This window comes from Bufo bufo, chromosome 6 (genome assembly GCF_905171765.1).
Source record: "Bufo bufo chromosome 6, aBufBuf1.1, whole genome shotgun sequence".
Lineage (NCBI taxonomy): Eukaryota > Metazoa > Chordata > Amphibia > Anura > Bufonidae > Bufo > Bufo bufo.
In genome coordinates, this window is record NC_053394.1 from 178,422,297 (window position 1) to 178,432,362 (window position 10,066).

Genomic DNA, 10,066 nt, shown 5'->3' on the forward strand with positions numbered 1-10,066 from the left:
GTGGTGTTACAATTTATATAAGACTTAATGGAGAAGGTTGAAATATGTTCTGAGTCATGGAACATTTTGGTGGGCACAACATAGCCGCAAGTTTTACAGGGATGACTGCCGCACCGTGTGAACCCGGTATATTTGAGCCAGCTACTTGCCTGGGTTCTTTTTGGAGCAGATGTGAAAAGTGAAGGGGACAATGATGAAGCCAGCGTGGTAGACCGTCTAGCTGCCACTCTATAGCCATCCTGTAGTAAACCATGTAAAATATTCGTCTTCATGTAAAATCGATATGCATTCCGATACTACAAGTTTTTCTTGGTTTTATACATAAACAAGAAATAAAATAAAAAAAGACAGTATCACATTGTCATTTGTAAAGATAAATATATGCACAGTTGGGTATAGCAATTGTCAAAGACAGAACTTACAATAAGCTAACCCAAACCCTCCCTCCCCTGAACCGCACCATACCACACCCATACCATCTCCCCTACTTTTCCGACCTGCAATAATATACAGCCTGCCACAGTTAAGTCCCACAACCAAGCTAGAATATCCCCATCTTATCTTTACCTACTAGTACAGCCCCCTATTTGATAGGAAAGAAGGTGTCTGGCTGGCAGCCCAATACCATCAACCACAGTCCCCATATGGAGTCAAAATTTTTAACAGTGCCTCTTTTATAGTATATTCCTCTCTAGCCCTATTATCACATTCATACGTGCTATGAACTTTGGTTGGTACGGTGTTACTAATCCAATATTTGGCTATTAATTTCCTAGTCTGGTATAGTAGTCTACTTCTGCCAATGCTAGGTCCCTCTGAGGAATCATCTTGTAGTAGGCCCAGTATACATATTAACGGTTTAGCCGAGTGTCTTATTTTATATACCTCAAAAATAACATCCAGTACTTCACTCCAGAAAATGCCCAGGGCAGCACATTCCCAAAACATCTACATTATATGCGCCATTTAGGGCAGTTAGATGATGCCAGGAGATCCATTACAATCATCAGCCTTGCTTAGCAGATATGAGACATCTTGGGCGACTTTTCCTAGGTCTTTTCTTAGAGGAGGTACTGACCCGGTCTTCTACTTCTTTTATTCTCTCAGAGACCTTCCTTAAGTCGTGTCTAATGAAAGACATATTTTCTTATAAGTTCCCCAATTGAGTATTGAGGGAAACAAGCTCAGTGCCGCAGTTGATGACAGCCTTGAAGACATCTGCAATTGTGGGTTCAGTTATTTCTTGCGCTGGTACTGCACTATTGGCTCCCTCAGCAGCCGCCACATTTATTGTGGCCACTTCATCTGCCACCTGGCCCCTGTACTTTCTGGACTGTTATTGCAGTTGGTAAGAGGCGGATGCACCAAAAGTCCAGTGTCTCCCCTCTGTGATTCCTCAGGGACACTTGGCGCATCTGCAGGAACCACTCTAGCAAACTCTTCCAGTTGCGCTGCCACCTCCACTGCCCTTATCCCCGTTTCAGCGCCATCTTGCCTTCTAGCAAACTGCTCCAGTTGCGCTGCCACCTCCGCTGCCCTTATTCCTGCTCCAGTGCCATCTTGCCTCGCCCGCACTGCAGGTCCGCTCTCCCTCCCCTCCTTCTTACTCTGGCGCGTCATACTACTCGTTCCTGGCTGCTCCGGTCTCCCGTACTCAATATCGTCGTTCAGGGGACTTGTTCTGTACGATGTTGTGTGGATGCAGGAGGATTTGTAGGATTCTCGTCCGGGAGCGCAAGAATCAGCGTCCTCTTACATGCCACGCCAGGCCACACCCTCCAACTATTTTCTACATTAAACCATGCCTCTAACCCTTCCCAATTCCTATCCCCCACACAATAAAGGTGCCCAAGGCTGTAACAACACTCCCATAGTTGCCCTCAGACAATAATGATGCCACCTTAGTGCCTTCCCATGGAGTTTGATACCCCCTTAGTGCCTCCTCTCTCTTCATTATATCTTCTTAGCACCCCCTGTAGGAAGGCACAAGGATCCGTCGTTGACAGAAGGCATGTGTCACCCGAGGTTCTGGCCTCAGTGAATTAAGAGCCGGTATTTTCAGGTGTCAGCGGCAGCTAATGCTGATTGACACTGTGCTATTTTAGTATGGCTGTATAGCTGATTCGGGACGGCTCTTACTGGGAGCTCCATTCTCCCACCTTTGTCGCCTCCTACCAAGTCCTGATTGACAGGGCCAGGCAGCGCTCGCATCTGTCTGCCAGCCCTGTGCTCTGGTGAAATCTCGTGCCGTTCAGCAGAATGCTGAATGGCACGAGATTTCACCAGAGCACAGGGCTGGCAGACAGATGCGAGCGCTGCCTGGCCTTGTCAATCAGGACTTGGAGGGAGGCGACAAAGGTGGGAGAACGGAGCCTCTAGGAGCAGGAACAACGCCATCCCTGCTCCTAGAGGCTAATTAGCATACTATAAAAGTTAGATTTCTGGCGTAACGGGGGCATAGATAAAAGTAGGAATAGGCTAGTTAGGTTCAGCTGACATTAGCACATCACTAATGTCAGCTAGCTTAATAGGGTTAAATCTGGTGACATAAACCCTTCAACGGAGGCTGCCAAAGAGAAAACTGCCTTTGTCACCCCTGGGGCTGTATCAGTATAAAGTGTTACCCTTTGGTCTACATAGTACCCCCGCCAGGTTACAACGACTCATTGACATTGTACTTTGTCGGTACGCGTCGGCTCACCTGGACGATATCGTCATCCACAGTACCGACTGGGAAAGTCCTCTACCCAAAGTGCAGGCTGTAGTGGACTCCCTTAGGAAGGCTGGACTGACCGTGAACCCAAAGAAATGCGCGTTAGGGTTAGAGGAGACTAAGTACCTGGGGTACGTCATTGGACGTGGAGTTATCAAACCCCAAGTGAATAAAATAGAAGCGATTCGGAATTGGCCCCAACCTGTCACCACTAGGCAAGTAAAGTCGTTCCTGGGAATGGTGGACTATTATATGAGGTTCGTTCCCCATTTTGCCACTTTAGCGGCTCCGTTGACAGGGCTCTTGAAGGGACGGAAGTCTGTGATGGGTCTGCTGGAATAACCAGGCGAGAGGCTTTTTCATGTTGAAGTCGGTCCTGTGCAGGTCACCGGTTTTGGTGACGTCTGACTTCAAGAGGGAGTTTGTGGTACAGGACCGACGCCTCTGAAGTAGGGCCTCGGAGCTGTACTATATCAGGAAATCAATGAGGAGGAACATCCTGTTGTTTTCCTGAGCAGCAAACTCAGCCGGGCAAGACTAGGTACAGTATAGTGAAAAAAGAGTGCCTAGCCATCAAATGGGCACTCGAGTCTCTCCGCTATTATCTGTTGGGGTGAAAGTTCTGTCTGGTGACCAACCACTCCCTTCTCAAGTGGATGAGCCAGGCCAAAGAGAGGAATACTGGGGTCACCAGATGGTTCTTGTCATTACAGATTTTCAAGCTCTCAGTGGAACACAGGGCAGGTCGTTTACAGGGAAACGCGGATGCCCTGTCCCGGGTACAGTGTCTGGCAAGTGTTCACCCCCTCAGGGTTGAACAAAGGGGGGAGGTATGTAGGAATGCGCAAGGGTCCGTCGTTGACGGAAGGTATGTGTCACCGAGGTTCCTAGCCTCGGTGAAGTAAGAGCCGGTATTTTCAGGTGTCAGCGGTGGCTAATGCTGATTGACACTTTGCTATTTTAGTATGGCTGTATAGCTGATCCGGGACGGCTCTTACTGGGAGTAGTCAAAGTGATGGGTGGGTGACTACTCCCCACGTTCCAGGCCGAGTCTTGGCTGGCCTATAAAAAACCCAGCCAGCAGTGTCAGAGGAGCTCTGGCAATCACTGGTGTGGGAACTGAGCCCTGTGCTGGGCTGAAAAGCTGAGACCTGTGTATTGGGAGAGCAGGCCACCTAAAGCCTGCAATTTGACTGCTGGAGGCAGAACCGCGGACATGGTGACTTTTTTTGTTATGCACAAACTTTCTACTTGGTGTGAACAAACACCAACCTTGCAAAGAGTGTTTTTTGTTTGACCTTATGTGTGAATAAAAACCGGACATTTGAATTACGAACTTGTACTTTGCCTCTGTACTGCACTCGCTTATCCCAACTACCAGAGCGAATACAGCATGCCCATTCTGTTATACCCCCAATAGTGCCTCCCATAAACTATTATGTCCCCTTAGTATTCCCATGCAGCATGCAGCCTTAGTTAGTGCCTCTTGACGCTGTTGTTCCTCTCAAGCAGTATGATGCTCCCTTAGATACAGATGAAAATGGGACATGCTGCAGCCCTCACAGGACTGCTGGACAGTGCCCAAAATCCAGGACTGTCCTGCTGGATCCAGGAGGGTTGGGAGTTATGTCTAATCTGACAACTGTATAGAACAAATAGGCAGTTCACAGTGAATAAAATAAGCAGTGTATGCCGAGTGCACCAGATGGATCCTTTATGCCTGCTGGGTAAATAAAAGAAATTAAGATATATCTGGGCTCTCTAGGCAATCAGTCGAAAACGATTAGAAGAATATTAACCATTTAAAGAGGTTGTCTGCGTTTTACTATTGATGACCAATCCTCAGGATAGGTCATCAATATCAGGTCCTCAGGATAGGTCATCAATGTTAAAAAGCTGACAACCACTCGGCTTAAAGGGGTTGTCACTGCAGCAAACAGCATTTATTATGTAGAGAAAGTTAATACAAAGCATTTACTAACGTATTGTGATTATCAATAGTGATGAGCGTAGCAAACTTCTGATGCTACATCCGAAGTTGCTTTCGTCAAAACTTTGGAATAATACTGTACGGAGATCCGTCTCCGTACAGTATTAGAATGTATGGGCTGCGATTAGCCGAAGTAAGTTATTCACAAAGTCACGCGTGACTTCGTTGAATTGCTTCAGTAGTTGATTTTTTTAAGTGGAAAACCACTTTAAAACCGAACGCAGCTTTGATTCGAAGGTACTATCCGGACCGAAAAACCAATTACTGAAGTTATTCAACGAAGTCACGCGCGACTTCATGAATAACTAACCGGCTCATTGAAGCCCATACGGATCTCTGTACAGTATTATTCCAAAGTTTTCAACAAAGTGACTTTAGATGTAGCATCTGAAGCTCGGTTCACTCAACACTAATTATCAATATTGCTTCCTTTGCTGGCTGGATTAATTTTTTCATCACATTATACACTGCAATCCAGCAGCGGTGGCCGTGTTTGCACGGGCTGCAGTTTTTCCGATTTCTTGGGTTCCAGTTGTCACTCCTGGCCAATGGAAGAATTGCTGGATCCAATGAGATGTTTTATCCGGCTTTCGTCTTGAGCAGCCTCTGCACTACTTAATTTTTTTTCTGGCTTGGTGTTATCAGTTTGCCATGTGGACTCTAAATCTGTGGGTAATTGGGCTAGCTGGTATAGGACATCACCATATAAGAAAAAATAGTGAATTTCTTTCTTTCATTCTTGATATGTGGACTGGTGAACTTTCTTCAGCCAACATACCAGCTTGACTAGTAATGGATCCTGCCTTTGCCTCTTTACCCTATTTTCTAAAGGTAATAGCCTGTTTTTCCACTCTCTGTTTGTTCTAGTACTTCATTAATGAGGCCCACAGGGATGTCAATGGGGTTCCAAAATATGGCACAAGCATTGCTATTATTGCAAACAGGTTGATATTTAATTTCAGATTGAAACTTCCTTGGATGTTTCACCCAATGTTGCTAAAATGCTCCCAGTTTGGCCACATCCAAGTACACTAATGGACTAATGCTAGTGAGCAATTCAATCTCCGTCCCAACTGAGAAATCTGCAAATTTCTGTCACTACCATGACCTCAGCAATAATACTAATCTGAAAGAACTGCAAGTATCAAGATTCTTCTTGCTGCTCCTTAGGTTCCTGCTGACCTATGCAGTGACACGCTTTTTTTTTTTATCTTGGATTACGGCTAGGATAGTTATTTCTTGAGCCAAACGTCCATATGGAGTATATATGGTTTTGTAAAGTTGGCATAAGTAAGTTGTTTGGAAAACTCATGTTCTGGGACCCACTCAATTCTATTTGTGTTGTGTGGGAGGATAGGGTGACATTGGGACCCCCATCTAAGTGCTTAGATGCCACAATCCCTATTGACTGCAGTTATCTTCCTGTTGTAGCAGAGTGTCAGCAATAATGTACAGCTGATTCCGGCTGCAATAGTGTGGACTAAGCTAATTATCCAGAGCCATCTCAGTGCTGTAAAGCATGGTAATTCACATTAAGGTCTTCCTCACCTTGCCATAAATGTATCTGACCTCCAGCAGTGGACCCTGTAGTATGTACAAGTGATGTGACTCCTTCCATTTTGTGAAACAAGACTCCATTTAATAATCTACTACTAGGAAATAGTGACAATAAAGTAATAACCTTCCAATTATCATTCAAAAGAGCATTTCTACAGGGAGGAACAAAAATACCAAACTTCAAAAGAGCAAAATTTGGCCAACTAAGAGGCCATGGGCCTAACTAACTGGTACAAAGTCCTCAAAAATAAAAAAATACAGCCACAAAATGGGATATCTTTAAAAGCATCATAAAATCTCATTGTGAGAGGTACATACCATATGGGAATAAAAGGTTAAGGAACAAAAAGAAACCAATGTGGATAAATAGAACTGTAAAGAAAGCAATAAATGACAAAAAGAAAGCATATAAATCACTCAAACAGGAGGGTAGCACGGAATCACTGAAAAACTATAAGGAAAAAAATAGAACATGTAAAAAACAAATAAAAGCGGCCAAACTAGAGACCGAAAGATTAATTGCCAAAGAGTAAAACTACCGTATTTTTTGCCCTATAAGACGCACCGACCCATAAGACGCACCTAGGTTTTTGGGGAGGAAAATAAGAAAAAAAATATTTTTAACCAAAAGGTGTGCTTTTGGTGGGTTTGGAACTAATGGTGGTCTGTGGATGGCACTATTACTGGGGATCTGTGGATGACGGACACTGTTATGGGGGGATCTGTGGATGACGGACACTGTTATGGGGGGGGATCTGTGGATGACGGACACTGTTATGGGGGGGGATCTGTGGATGACTGACACTGTTATGGGGGGATCTGTGGATGATGGACACTGTTATGGGGGGATCTGTGGATGATGGACACTGTTATGGGGGGATCTGTGGATGATGGACACTGTTATGGGGGGATCTGTGGATGATGGACACTGTTATGGGGGGATCTGTGGATGATGGACACTGTTATGGGGGGATCTGTGGATGATGGACACTGTTATGGGGGGATCTGTGGATGATGGACACTGTTATGGGGGGATCTGTGGATGATGGACACTGTTATGGGGGGATCTGTGGATGATGGACACTGTTATGGGGGGATCTGTGGATGATGGACACTGTTATGGGGGATCTGTGGATGACGGACACTGTTATGGGGGATCTGTGGATGACGGACACTGTTACGGGGGATCTGTAGATGGCGGACACTGTTACGGGGGGATCTGTGGATGACGGACACTGTTACGGGGGGGGATCTGTGGATGACGGACACTGTTACGGGGGGATCTGTGGATGACTGACACTGTTACGGGGGGATCTGTGGATAACGGACACTGTTACGGGGGGATCTGTGGATGACGGACACTGTTACGGGGGGATCTGTGGATGACGGACACTGTTACGGGGGGGATCTGTGGATGACGGACACTGTTACGGGGGGATCTGTGGATGACGGACACTGTTACGGGGGGGATCTGTGGATGACGGACACTGTTACGGGGGGATCTGTGGATGACTGACACTGTTATGGGGGGATCTGTGGATGATGGACACTTATGGGGGGATCTGTGGATGATGGACACTGTTATGGGGGGATCTGTGGATGATGGACACTGTTATGGGGGATCTGTGGATGACGGACACTGTTATGGGGGGATCTGTGGATGACGGACACTGTTTCGGGGGATCTGTAGATGGCGGACACTGTTACGGGGGGATCTGTGGATGACGGACACTGTTACGGGGGGATCTGTGGATGACGGACACTGTTACGGGGGGAACTGTGGATGACGGACACTGTTACGGGGGGGGGATCTGTGGATGACGGACACTGTTACGGGGGGGGGATCTGTGGATGACGGACACTGTTACGGGGGGGGGATCTGTGGATGACGGACACTGTTACGGGGGGGATCTGTGGATGACGGACACTGTTACGGGGGGATCTGTGGATGACGGACACTGTTACGGGGGGGATCTGTGGATGATGGACACTGTTACGGGGGGGATCTGTGGATGACGGACACTGTTACGGGGGGATCTGTGGATGACGGACACTGTTACGGGGGGATCTGTGGATAACGGACACTGTTACGGGGGGATCTGTCGATGGCACTGTTATATATGTGCCATCCACAGACCCCCCCACCCCATAACAGTGCCATCCACAGACCCCCCCCAGCCCATAACAGTGCCATCCACAGACTCCCACCCCTTAACTGTGCCATCCACGAATGTTATCCACAGATCCCCCCCGCGCTCCAGTATACAAATATAAAATGTCTTATTCAATTAAAAGTGATTACACATGCCCCCTCACTCCTAATAGTACCGTACATCCTAATAGCTTCTGTACAACCCAGGCAGGGCGGCCGGCACGTCACTCACTGACGTCACTTGCCTGCGCCACCTGCATCTTTCATAAAGTAGGCGGCGCAGGCACGTGACATCAGGGAGTTACGCTGCCGCCCGCCCGGCCTGCCTACCGGCATTCTACTGAAGCTGTTAGGATGTACGGTAATAATAGGAGTGGGGGGCATGTGTAATCACTTTTAATTGAATAAGACATTTTATATTTGTGCAGCACTGGAGCGGCGGGGCTATAGTACAGTGACTGCACCGCCCTGCCGCAATCGCCGGCCCCCCGCTCCTCCTCGCAGTCCCTCCCCCGCTCGCTCATCGCAGACTGCGATGTTAAACTGTCAGCGTTTGTCGCATAAGAGGCAGGGGCATTTCCCCCCCCATTTTTTGGGGGGAAAAAGTGAGTATATGTTAAAAATGTTAAAAAGTAAGAAAGGGGGGAGTCGCAGAAAGCAAAGCTGTTAAATATTATTTTCTCTAATGTATTCACTGAGGAAAATAAACTGTCAGATGAAATGCTGAATGTAAAAATATATTCCCCATTAAAAGTGTCCTGTCTGACCCAGGAAGAAGTACAACAGCGACTTGAAAAGATTAAAATAGACAAATCGCCAGGACCGGATGGCATACACCCCCGTATCCTAAAGGAATTAAGTAAGGTCATAGCCAGACCCTTATTTCTGATATTTGCAGACTCTATACTGACAGGGAATGTCCCACAGGATTGGCGCATGGCAAATGTGGTGCCAATATTCAAAAAGGGTCCAAAAACAGAGCCTGGAAACTATAGGCCGGTAAGTTTAACATCTGTTGTGGGTAAACTGTTTGAAGGTTTTCTAAGAGACGCTATCTTGGAGTACCTCAATGAAAATAAGCAAATAACACCATATCAGCATGGCTTCATGAGGGATCGGTAATGCCAAACTAATTTAATCAGTTTCTATGAGGAGGTAAGTTCTAGACTTGACAGCGGCAAATCAATGGATGTCGTATATCTGGACTTCTCCAAAGCATTTGACACTGTACCACATAAAATGTTAGTATATAAAATGAGAATGCTCGGACTGGGAGAAAACGTCTGTATGTGGGTAAGTAACTGGCTCAATGATAGAAAACAGACGGTGGTTATTAGCGGTACACATTTAGATTGGGTCACTGTCACTAATGGTGTATCTCAGGGGTCAGTATTGGGCCCTATTCTCCAATATATTTGTTAATGATCTTGTAGAAGGCTTGCAAAGGAAAATATAAATTTTTGCAGATGACACTAAACTGTGTAAAGTAATTAATACTGAAGAGGACAGTATACTGCTACAGATGGATCTGGATAGATTGGAGACTTGGGCAGATAAGGTTTAACACTGACAAATGTAAGGTTATGCACATGGGAAGGAATAATGGAAGTCACTCGTACATACTAAATTGTAAAACACTGGGTAACACTGACAT